Source organism: Panthera uncia, chromosome D2 (genome assembly GCF_023721935.1).
Source record: "Panthera uncia isolate 11264 chromosome D2, Puncia_PCG_1.0, whole genome shotgun sequence".
NCBI classification, from domain to species: Eukaryota; Metazoa; Chordata; class Mammalia; order Carnivora; family Felidae; genus Panthera; species Panthera uncia.
Window position 1 is genome coordinate 15,156,990 of NC_064818.1, and position 12,719 is coordinate 15,169,708.

Here is a 12,719-nt window from a genome sequence, read left to right on the forward strand (position 1 = left end):
TGGAATAAAAAGCCCAGAAATAGACCCTTGTAACTATCATCAACTGATTTTTTTGACAAAGGATCAAAGGTAATGCAAAAATGCAAAGGCAGTGTTTTCAACAAATGGTGCTGGAACAGTTGGACATCCACATTGAAAAAAATCACAACTTTCACAAAAGTTAATTCAAAATGGGTCACAGCATTAAATGCAAACCACGGAACTATGAAAGTCCTCCAAGACAACATAGGAGAAAGTCTAGCTGACCTTGGGCATACAATCACTGTTTAGATACAACACCAAAGGCATGATCCATGAAAGAAAAAAAATGATAAGCAAGATTGTGTTAAAATTAAAAATGTTTGCTCTGTGAAAGACACTGTTAAGAGAATGAAAAGAAAAGGCAAATCCTGGGAGAAAATATTTTCAAAAGATGCATTTGATAAATAAATGTTCATCAAAATATGTAAAGGACTCTGAAAATGCCACAATAAGAAAAAAAAAACCCGACTAAAAAATGGGCCAAAAACCTGAACAGACACATCACTAAAGAAGATACATGAATGGAAAATAAGCATGTGGGAGGGGAGCGGGTGACTTAGTCGGTTAAGCCTCTGACTCTTCGTTTTGGCTCAGGTCATGATCTTATGGTTTGTGGGTTGGAGCCCCATATCAGGCTCCGTGCTGACAGTTGTGAGCCTGCTTGGGATTCTCTCTCTCCCTCTCTCTCTCTGCCCCTCCCCTGCTCATTCTCTATCTCTCTTTCAAAATAAATAAATAAGTAAATAAACATTAAAAAACAAATAAGCATGTTGGGGCAGCTGGGTGGCTCAGTCAGTTAGGCTTCCAACTTTGGCTCAGGTCATGGTCTCTCGGTCTGTGAGTTCGTGCCCCACATCGGGCTCTGTGCTGACAGCTCAGATTCTGTGTCTCCCTCTCTCTCTGCTCCTCCCCCACTCATGCTCTGTCTTTCTCTGTCTCTCCAAAATGAATAAATGTTACAAAAATTTTTAAAAAATGTAAAAGAATGCTCCCGATTGTATACCAATAGGGAAATGTAAATTAAAGCAAAAGAGTGATACCACACACATCTACCAGAATGACCAAAATCCAGAAAACTGACAGCGCAAAATGCTGGTGAAGATGTGGAGCAACAGGAACTCTCATTCATTGCGGGCGGGGATGCAAAATGGCACTGTCACTTTAGAAGACAGTTTGTCAGTATCTTAAAAGTTTAAATGTACTCTTACTATATGATCCTTGCAGTCATGCTCCTTGGTATTTACCCAAAGGAACCGGAAACTTACATCTACACAAAAACCTGTACATACATGCTTATTGTAGACTTATCATAACTATCCAAATGACAATCAGGCAACGAAGGTATCTTTCAATAGGTGAACAGAAAATTATGGCACATCCAAACGATAAAACATTACTCAGTGCTAAAAAAAAATGAGCTTTTAAGCCATGAAAAGACACAGAGGAAGCTTAAATGCATAATAATAAGTGAAAGAAGCCAGTAAGAAAATCTGTACACTGTCTGATTCCAACACAATGACATTAGGCAAAAAGCCAAACTATGGAGACAGTAAAAAAAAAAAAAAAAAAAAAAAAAAAAAAAAAAACATTGGTTGCCAAGGTGGTTAGAGAAGAGAAAGGGATGAACAGACAGAGTACAGAGGATTTTTGGGACAATGAGAATACTCTGGATAATACCCTAATGATGGATGCCTACCATTATACATTTGTCCAAACCTATAGAATGTGCATACCAAGAATGAACCTTAATATCAGCTATGGACTTTGAGTGATGCTGATGTGTCAATGTCGGTTCACCAGTTATAATAAATGGACTAGTCTGGTGGGGGGATGTTGATAATGGAGGAGCTTATACACATGTGGGGTCAGGAGGGATATAAGAAATCTCTATGCCTTCTGCTCAGTTGTGCTGTGAACCTAACACTGCTCTAAAAAATAGAGCCTCTTAAAAAAAGGATATAACAAAAAGGTAGAAGATACAATACAAGTAAGGAGCTAAAACAAGAGAGAATTCTAAAAGGAAAATGGGAAAAATACAGGAAATAAAACCTGCACACTGAACAGAAATGTAAAAAGGTCAAAGTCCTTTCCCCTTTACTGTATTGAAAAACCCCTTGCAAATGTTTGTCTGGGAACCTCAGCTCCAAATATTGCTTAAGAGACAGATTGGAATTTCTGATGCCCTTGTCTGGGCCTCGGTTACCCCCCTTTGGCTTCCAAAGGCTCCGTATCTCAGGGTTCTGCATACATAATGTCTTCCTGAGGCAAGAAGACCTCAATTAGAAGGTTACCATAAACTTCACACAACGTAAACTGTTAAAAAAAAAAATGGAACTTTCAAAACATTTGCCTTGACATATTCTATTAGCGCTAAAGATGATTTGATTCTAATCCTCAGAATGTGTGCAGGGGTTGACTGTGGATCTCTTTTTCTTTGTTTCTAGTCTTTTCATTCCCTTCTCTTTCTAAGTCTCTGGTTATGGGGAATTGTAGTGTTTTCATGCTGCTGTCATTAAACCAGGGACTGAGTTGTGATCAGCACCATGATGACCACTTCCCATATCATAGACACGAAATAGCTGTTTGTAAATAGTGCAAACAGTAAAGAAATTCTGTAAATTTGTCCCAAGGCTCTGCAACGCATTTTCGATTTCTATTTTAAACCTGCCAGAACTTGGTGTTAGAAATTCCTTCACTTAAAGAAGGACAAAGAAAAAGACTGGGGCGGGTGGGGGGCGGGGGGAGGCGGGGGGGGGGGGGTGGTTGGATAGTAAGCAAAGGCACTACTAAAGGGGAAGAGAGTGGCTGAAAAGCCCACTCTGATAAATCTTTTCAAGAATCAAGGGAAATCATCCAGCGTCTTAAGGCATTGAACACAATGGGTTCATTAATAAGCTTAACGTTACATAAGACTGACAGATGAAGTTAATTCATGAATTCTCCTTTCTTTCTCATGCAGATAAACACTATCAGGCCTTTTGGCCTCGACCACCAGGTCAGGCTTTCAGAATGCGAATAGCTGGTCCATTTAATGGAGTTAGATTTTAAATTGGATTTGTTTTAAACAACTACATGTAATTTAGGTCCTTCCAAACAGATAGCCAGCTGTTGTGCTCATAATTAGTCAGATACCTATCTTCTGAAATCTGGGAAGTAAACCAAATCTTAGAACTTCATCAAGCAGACCAGTCCTTCAGGAGACGCTGACCATACCCTGGAGCTAGGTGTGCACTAAAATAACTCTCTAGATAGTTCCAATTCTGTAGTGTCTCTTATCTCTGCTTGCCACTGGATTAGGTCCTTTGTAAGTTCTCTTTCTGTGATCCTTAGAGCAACCCCATGAAATTATTGACATGCTCATAGCGAAACCAACTTGGAGAAGGTACAAAATGCATACAAATATGAATTTACACAGCCACTCAGTGACAAAGCTGGCATTAAAATGAAAATTCAGCTCTGCCTGCTTAAAAAAAAAAACACAACTTATGCTTATCCCAGTAAATTCCCTTAGCTTTCTTTTCTATGCCAAGGAGAGTATTAATACGTAGAAAATGGACAATACCCAATCAAAAACTGTATTTTGGGGTACCGAGGAATAGTGAAATAATACCACAAGGAAGGTAAGAGGCAAACGCAGAATGTGGTTATGTTCCATGAGAAAACCTACCCAGTTGAAATAAGTCAAGGACACGGAGAAAGGGGGAGGGAGTTAAGGGGCTGCGCCAATTAAGAGTCATGAGATTTAACCATCAAATGTCTGGTGTGGGCCTTCTTGGGATTCTTCCTCAAAGAAACTATCTAAAGCAAGGGCATGTTGGAGACAATAAGTGCAGGGGGATGATAAGCTGGCATTAGATGATAGAAGAGAAGTATTGTTCACGTTAAGCGTGTTCATCTCATGAAGATTATTTAAGAAAATGTGTGTGTCTGTAAGAGAGTCCAGATGAGATCGTAGTGTTGCAAGGTGAACCTCCAGGACCCTGCGGCCTCTGCCCAGGGATGTCACTGTCCCTGGGATGTCACTGGAAGCTCTTGGTCTCGTCTGAAGAAAGAATTCGAGGAAAGACCAGGCACATGGTAGAGGGGTACAAGTAGGAAAGTTTACTATACCTCAAGATGTGAGAGCCGGCGAGCTCAAGGGGGCACTGCGTGCCTCAGGCTTTGGGTCTCTATCTTCTATTGACAGTTGTTAACTAGAGGATAGAATATTTCTTACTCTGGGAGGGGATTTCTTTGGGAGCAGGGTTTCCCACCTTTTCTCCCTTACTTGCTCAGGTCTCTGGCCTTCTTTGTCTTGGTCCCATCTGGTTTGATCAGTTTCTTGGGGCTTCGTTTTTTGGAGTGCGGCCGGGACAGGTCTCTGACTTTCTGTCAGAGATAGCTGGCTGTGACTCCCCCTTTGCTGGCCTCCAGCCATCCTGTTGAAACCTAACTAACTGCCTACTCTAACAGTAGGAACGCAGTGACATTGCTTAGAAGGGTTTGAAATGCCTCTGGGTTTAAAAAAAAAAATGAGTAGGTAAAGCAAATGTGCTGAAATCTTGATAATTATTGAATCTGTGTGATAGGTATATGCAAGTTTGTTATGCTATTTTCTATAGTTGCTTTTCGCACACACACAAAAATATTAGAGCGTTTGGTTTCACAAGTTTCTTACCAGATCAGCTGCAAAAGACTATGAACTGTATATTCCTGGAATATCAGTACTGTAGAAACTAACCATGATGTAGAATAATGTTTCCAGGGAAAACTTCCTCTCCTTGCTGGAGTTGTGAGCTTCTAGACTACCCAAAATTAAGTTTTGATGGCTGTCCCAAGTAGCCACTTAAAGGGTATTTGTAAGTAGGTTATATATAAATAGCATGTCTCCTATTTACAGAGCTTAAAGGCCAAGCATATTTGGAATTCCTTGTGACCTTGCCTGTTTCATCAAGGTCAGCTGCTTAAAGAGGTGGAGAGCTGAGCCTGCATAATTACTACAAGAATCTCCCTTTCCACCTCTCCTTTTGTATGCATAAATTACCTTTCTTTCTTTCTTCTTTATTCCTTCCTTCCTTCCTTCCTTCCTCTTTCTCTTTCTTTCTCTTTCTTTCTTTCTTTCTTTCTTTCTTTCTTTCTTTCTTTCTTTCTTTCTTTCTTGTTTATTTATTTATTTTGAGAGAGAGAGAGAGAGAGATCCCAAGGAGGCTCCGCATGGTCAGTGCAGAGCCCCTTGAGGGACTCAAACTCACCAACCATGAGATCATGACCTGAGCCAAAACTAAGAGCCAGAGCCTTACCGGCTAAGCCGTCCAGGTGTTCCTTGTATATATTATCTTTCGATTTACTTCTGTAAGTTCCCACCAGCTATTCTACAGTTACAGGCACAATTTACATCTAAAATTTTATTTTTCCCTTAATATGCATGTGTTTATCACGTCTCAGACTGAAATTTCAAAAGGGGAAATTCGGCTTCTGTAGTTTCCACCTGTACCACAACACGTTAAGTACACAGTGACATTTCCCCATTTTAAATAACAATTAATAGCAGGAAACAATTTACTCCTTAGCAATACTGGAACCTCTAAGACCACGTCCCCAACCACCTTTCCCACCTTTTTTTCTGCTGTCCAAACTGAACCATTTGCGGATCTTTCATACACATAGATCCCTATTCTCAGCACTAGATTTATGGTTTGCTTTCCCTCTGCCTCGAATTATCTCCCTCTACTTCTCCACAGGGCTCAAACTTGATGTCTCTTTAAAGTCCAACTGAGGGGCGCCTGGGTGGCGCAGTCGGTTAAGCGTCCGACTTCAGCCAGGTCACGATCTCGCGGTCCGTGAGTTCGAGCCCCGCGTCAGGCTCTGGGCTGATGGCTCGGAGCCTGGAGCCTGTTTCCGATGATTCTGTGTCTCCCTCTCTCTCTGCCCCTTGCCCGTTCATGCTCTGTCTCTCTCTGTCCCAAAAATAAATAAAAAACGTTGAAAAAAAAATTAAAAAAAAAAAAATAAAATAAAGTCCAACTGAAACACCATGCCCTTTTTGAAATTCTTTCTGGAAGTCCTGGCTGCGAACTTTCTTCTCCCGCAGCACTGAATCTCTCTTGTAAATGGTTGTTCTGTCTTGTATTATTCTTTCCCACGTGAGTCATCGCCCCTAGCTCTCTATAAGCTCCTTGACAATGTTATTTCTTAACGCCGGTACCTTGTTTCTAAATACAGGATTTGTATTTATTTGATGTATTAATAAATGAATAGTATAATCCTTTATATGGTGATTGTGTACAGCACAAAGTTTGGGAAATATCCTGAGTTAAAAATCCACAAAGCAAATATTTCAAAGAAAGCTCTGATTCCTCCCAATTTCTTGCGTTCTTCTCTGTGTCGAACAGTGTTTTACAGAAACCAAGGAGCACCTCATAGAACATGCCGGTCTTTTCAAAGAGACCCTACTGCGTTCAATTTGCCTTGGGCTTTGAAGTTACGGTCAACTAAACCCAAGGCCTTAGGTAGTTAGATTCAAGGAAACAGGATTAAGTGCTCTTTTCTGCACGCCAATTTTCTGATAGTCAGGGCTTCTCTGCAGACATCCTCTCTGTTCAAGGCACCCAGTGTGCACATCCTCCAAACACTGCTCGGTGCCCACCCCACGGCAGGAGGAACAGGAGCCCTACTGTGGCCACAGTTGAGGTTGTAAATGATACCATGTAATTGTGAGCCATGCCTTCTTTTAAACGATTATTCTTAATGTATGCAACCGTAATCCAGCCCAGCTAAAAATAGACTCCACGTTCATTTAGCTTGGATTCTCTTGAATCGTTCCCTCTCTGCTCTTTGAAGTGTCGCTCTGCTCTTTTGTTTCTTAACTTCCCACCTGCAAATGCTGGCACATTGGGGCAGGGCTGCTTGCCATAAAGAGAATCCAATATGTAAGGGTGGCTACTCCACTCAGGTTTCCCAGGCCCCCTAAAGGGGTGGGGTCACTCCTTACCCACATTAGGACAGCTGCTGTCAAGGAAAGAGAAAATAACCAGGGTTGACCAGGACATGGAGAAACCGGACCTTGTGCCAGTGGGTGGAAATGTAAAATGGGGCGGTCGCTATGGAAAAGTGTATTCAGTTACGGACTGAATTGTGTCCTCCCCCCAGAATTCACATGTTGTGGCCCTATCCCCCAGTGTGACTGCTTGGAGATAGGGCTTTTAAGGAGGTAATTAAGGAGTGGTAAGTGAGGTTATTAGAGTAGGGCCAAAATCCAACTGGACTGGTGCCCTTGTAAGAAGAAAACTAGACACGAGGAGTGCACATGCGTGCACAGAGAAAAGGCCGTAAGAGGACACTGTGAGAAGGCAGCTGTCTGCAAGCTAAAGAGGGAGCCCTCACCAGAAACCAGACCTGCCTTCCTGGACTTCTAGCCTCCAGAACTGTGAGAAAAAAAATTTCTGTGGTTTAAGCTGCCCGGTCTATGGTGTATTGTTATTGCAAGCCTACCTGACTGATACAAGTGATTCCTCAAAAACTTAAAAACAGAACTACCGTTTGATTCTGCACTCCCACTCCTGGGTGTATATCCAAAAGAATTGGAAGCTGGGTCTGGAAAAGACATTTGCACACCCATGTTCATGGAAACACTAATCTCAATAGCCAAGAGGTGGAAACAACCCAAGTGTCCATCAGTGGATGAATGGACAAACCAAATGTGGCATATCTGATGGAGTACCATTCAGCCGTAAAAAGGAACAGAATCAGGCTCGCCCACAACATGGATGGACCTTGAAGACATTAGGCTGAGTGAAAAAAGCCAGTCACAAAGAATAAATACCATATGAGTCCACTTATATGGTGTACCTAAAGTGGTCAAGTTCCTGGGGAAAGAAACTAGTACGGTAGCTACGAAGGGCAAAGGGAGGGGAAAAAGAATCCTTGTTTAAAGGGCATAGAGTTTCCATTTTGAAAGACAAAAAACATTCTGGAGATTTGTTTCACACCTAGATGAAAATAGCTAACACCAGTGAACTGTATATTATAAACAAATGATTACAATGGTAAAGTAATGTGTCTTTTCAATAAAATAATGCAAGTTTTAAAAATACACTAAAAATATTTTAAAGGGGGTGGGGCACGGTCAGAGGAAGGGAAAATGAGCAGTGGAAGACTCCAGAGATGTGGGCTATGGTGATGCTTCTGCATCCAAGAGCAAATCTGATTAGTCATCTGAGTAAGAGGTTTTTCAAACACATCCATGAGCTTCTCTTATTAGCATCCTAGCTGGGAAAATGGTTGCAATTAATCGGCTGGTGATTCTTTGGTACTTGTTCCAGGAAACATGTCGCAAAGGGAGACACATGAGCCCTCCCCTCCCATCCTCTGTGTCCTCATAGCATGTAAAGTCCTCTTACAAGCCATGTCTGCCATCACCACAATCCACCTGCACCCATCTCAGTGCTGTCTCTATTTTTCTCCCTCCCCTCTTTCCCTACTCATGGTTCACTAGTTCTACCATTAGATTTCTTTTTTAAAGTTTATTTATTTTGAGGAAGAGAGAGAGAGAAAAAGAGAGAGCAGGAGAGGGAGAGGGAGAGAGAATCCCGAGCAGGCCCTGCACTGTCAGCTCAGAGTCCGATGCGGGACTCGAACCCATGAACCTGAGCCACAACCGAGAGTTGGACACTCAACTGAGCCACCCAGGCGCCCTTTCTACCATTAGCTTTTTAAGTTAACTAACAATTAATTATTGGGTGTTTATGAATGATGACTGTTCCATCTCTTACATAACAAAAAAAAATATATACTCATTTTTCAAAATGTCTTTCAGGGGCGCCTGGGTGAGTCAGTCGGTGAAGCATCTGACTTTGATTTTGGCTCATGTCACGATCTCACGGTTTGTGAGATCAAGTCCTGAGTCGGGCTCTGTGCTGACATGATGGAACCTGGGATTCTCTCTCTCCTTCTCCCTCTGCCCCTCCCCCACTCGTGCACCTGTGCATTACTCTCTCTCTCTCTTTCCCTCTCTCTCGAAATAAACATTAAAAAAAATAAAAAATAAAATGTTTTCCAAAAGGAGGAAACAATGTTGTATTATCTCTTTTACTAGAATGTATCTATAAACAGACCTTGTTCTTCTTAACTAATTTGCTACCCCCAATCCAAACTCATTGTCTTGCCAATTCTTCACAAATGTATTGTTTCTTTGTTTAAAAGATACAGAAGATGCCTGCTTTGATCACTTCTTGGAGCCTCACTTCTTTGGGGGAATCCCATACATACAAAATTGAATTTGTTTTTCTCCTGTTAATCTGCCTTATATCAATTTAATTGTTAGGCCAGCCAAAGAACCTAGAAGGTAAAAAGAGAAAGTTTCCTCCCCTACACTTTGATTTCTAATTGCATAATTTTGCCTGAAGAAAATGTAATGCCTTCCTCAGTTTTGTGGGGGTTTGTTTCCAATTGTGTATGTGCTATTATGAAAGTATTTGCTATAAATTTGTATTATAATTTAGATTACTCATGATTTTAGATTTAATGTCACCATTGAATCCTAAAGCTTGATTATCTAAAACTCTCTAACTTAATGAATGTATACTCTGAGCAACCAGAGAAAGCGATTATTCGGGACCTTTATCTTCCTAAATTTTATCAACTCAACTTTATTTATCAATAAATTCAATGTGTTTTGAATAAAAACCACAATGATGGGTCCTTTACATTGTTGCTTCCCTAAAAAATTCAGTATATATTGATAGACTGAACTGTCCTAAAGGCTTTTCTCCAAATAGTAGCTTTCTTGTGTTTTCCTATATAAATGGCAATCAGTGAAAAAATCATTTAACTTGGTCCTCACTGCAAATGAAAAAAAAAATCAAGTATTGAGAACATTGGAAAAATACCCTAGCAAAATCTGAATATGTAAAGTGAACACATTTGTAAAATTGGGGGGTCAGAAACACTTATAAAGAACTTCTTCACATTTTAGAATTGAAGTGCTCTCCTTTATTTGAAGTTTTCAGTTCTGTTTATTTCAGCTTCTGTTGATCAGAATCTGCGGGTTCCTGGTCTGGCAACACCAAAGCCAGTGAAACTATTTAGACTGACCCCTTCCTAATATGGAACAAAGTGAGGCTCCATCATTTTGTCAGAGGTTAGCATCAGTAACAATTGCTCTTCTGAATAATAGAATACCTGGGTCAAAGGGTACTTACATGTTTAGTTTTGATTCATACTCCAAAATTATTACCCAAAAGGATCCTATCACTTTCTGCTGGTGTTGTGGATAAAAAAATGATAACGCATTTTTTTAAAATTTGTGTTAGTCTCTGATTACTAGTGAAATTAACACCCTGTGGTATATTTGTTATCTATCTCTTTGTATCCTTTGACTATCTTTCTATAAATTGCTTTCTTTTTTCTATGAACTTGAAGGAGTTTTATAAATATATGTGTGTTTATGTGTATGTGTATGCGTGTATGAGTATATGGATATGTACATGCATGTGTGTTTGTCATATTTCTAGTTTGTGGATTATATTTTTTTCTAATTTTTTTTTTAACATTTATTCATTTTTGAAAGGCAGAGAGAGAGAGGGAGCGAATGGGGGAAGGTGGGAGAGAGAGACACACACACAGAATCTGAAACAGGCTTCAAGCTCTGAGCTGTCAGCACAGAGCCCGACGCGGGGCTCAAACTCATGGACCACGAGATCATGACCTGAGCCGAAGACGGCTACTTAACCAACTGAGCCACCCGGGTGCCCCTATATTTTTACTTTCTTTATGGTAAATGTTTATGAACAGCTGTTCTTAATTATAATATAGTGACTATCATTTTTAATGTTTTTATTACTGATTTTTGTACCTTGTAAAATAAATCTTCTCTACTCTGAGATCATAGACATCTTATCCTATATTTTATTTTAAAATGTTCTAAGTTTTGCCTTTTACACATTCTAATATGTCTAGAAGTGATTTGTTTGTTTGATGTAAGATGGGGATCCAATTTTATTATTTCCTTATAAGCAGTTTTTCTAGGGGAACGTGGGTGGTTCTGTTGGTTAAGCAATTGACTCTTGATTTCAGCTGAGATCATGATCTCACGGTTAGTGAGTTCGAGCTCTCTGCTGACGGTGAGGGATTCTCCCTCTCTCTCTCTGCTTCTCCCCTACTCTCTCTCTCTCTCTCTCTCTCAAAATAAATAAATAAACTTAAAAAAATAAAAATAAACAGTTGTTCTAGTGCTTTTTATTTAAAAGTCCATCATTTCCCTTAATAACCTGCAGTGCTGTCTCCCTCATATATCATTTTAATGTACACAAAGTTGTATTTCTTAATTGTTTACGGTTGCATTATTTTGTCTATTCTTCTATCTTAATTATGATAACTTCCTGAAAACCTTGCTATCATGTAGTAAAAATCCCTGTTTTGTTCTTATTTTTAGAAGTGACTTCTCTAATCTTGGGCTTTTCCTTTTGAATACATATTTAAGTTCTTGAAAAAGCACTATTGAGATTTTTATTGAAATATCTACATCAATTTGGGAAGGAGTCATGACATCTCAACATCATTGAATGTTTCTGTTTGTTAACATGCTACATCTCTCCATTTATTTAGGCTTTCTTTAATATCTCAATAATTCTCCGCAAACAACTTACACAGATTTTAAGACTTATTTCTAGGTACCCTACCTGCGTTTCTATTATAAATGATATCTTTTAGTAAGCTATGTTTTTAGCTGTTGCTGTTGTGGAGAAGTATAATTGATTTTTGAATATTGATTTTATATCCAGACACCTTGCCAAACTCTCTTATTAATTCTAATATTTACTTTTACTTGTTATGTATAAAATAATATCAACTACGAAAATGGTACTTTTTTTCCTTCCTTTCCAAAACTCATGCTTTTTACTTTTCTTTTTTTTTAATTTGTTTAATATTTATTTATTTTTGAGACAGAGAGAGACATAGCATGAACGGGGGAGAGTCAGAGAGAGGGAGACACAGAATCTGAAGCAGGATCCAGGCTCCAAGCTGTGAGCACAGAGCCCAACGGGGGGCTCGAACCCACCGACTGTGAGATCATGACCTGAGCCGAAGTTGGACGCTCAACCGACTGAGCCACCCAGGCGCCCACACTTTTTACTTTTCTTAGCTTACTGCGCTCATTTAGGTCCTCCTGTACAATGTTGAATAAATGGGTAATTATAGGTATATAATAACACTTCTTAAGGGATCATGGTCTTTTTAAAAAGCCCAATATATGGAATGCAAACTGGTGCAACCACTCTGGAAAACAGTATAGAAGTTCCTCAAAAAACTAAAAATAGAACTACCCTACGGCCCAGCGATTGCACGACTAGGCATTTATCCACGGGATACAGGTGTATTGTTTCGAAGGGACACATGCACCCCCATGTTTATAGCAGCACTAGCAACAATAGCCAAAGTATGGAAAGAGCCCAAATGTCCATCGATGGATGAATGGATAAAGAAGGTGTGGTATATATATACAATGGAGTATTACTTGGCAATCAAAAAGAATGAAATCTTGCTATTTGCAGCTATGTGGATGGAACTTAGAGGGTATTATGCTAAGCGAAATTAGTCAGAGAAAGACAAATAACATAAGATTTCACTCATATGAGGACTTTAAGATATAAAATAGATGAACATAAGGGAAGGGAAGCAAAAATAATATAAAAAGAGGGAGGGGGACAAAACATAAGAGA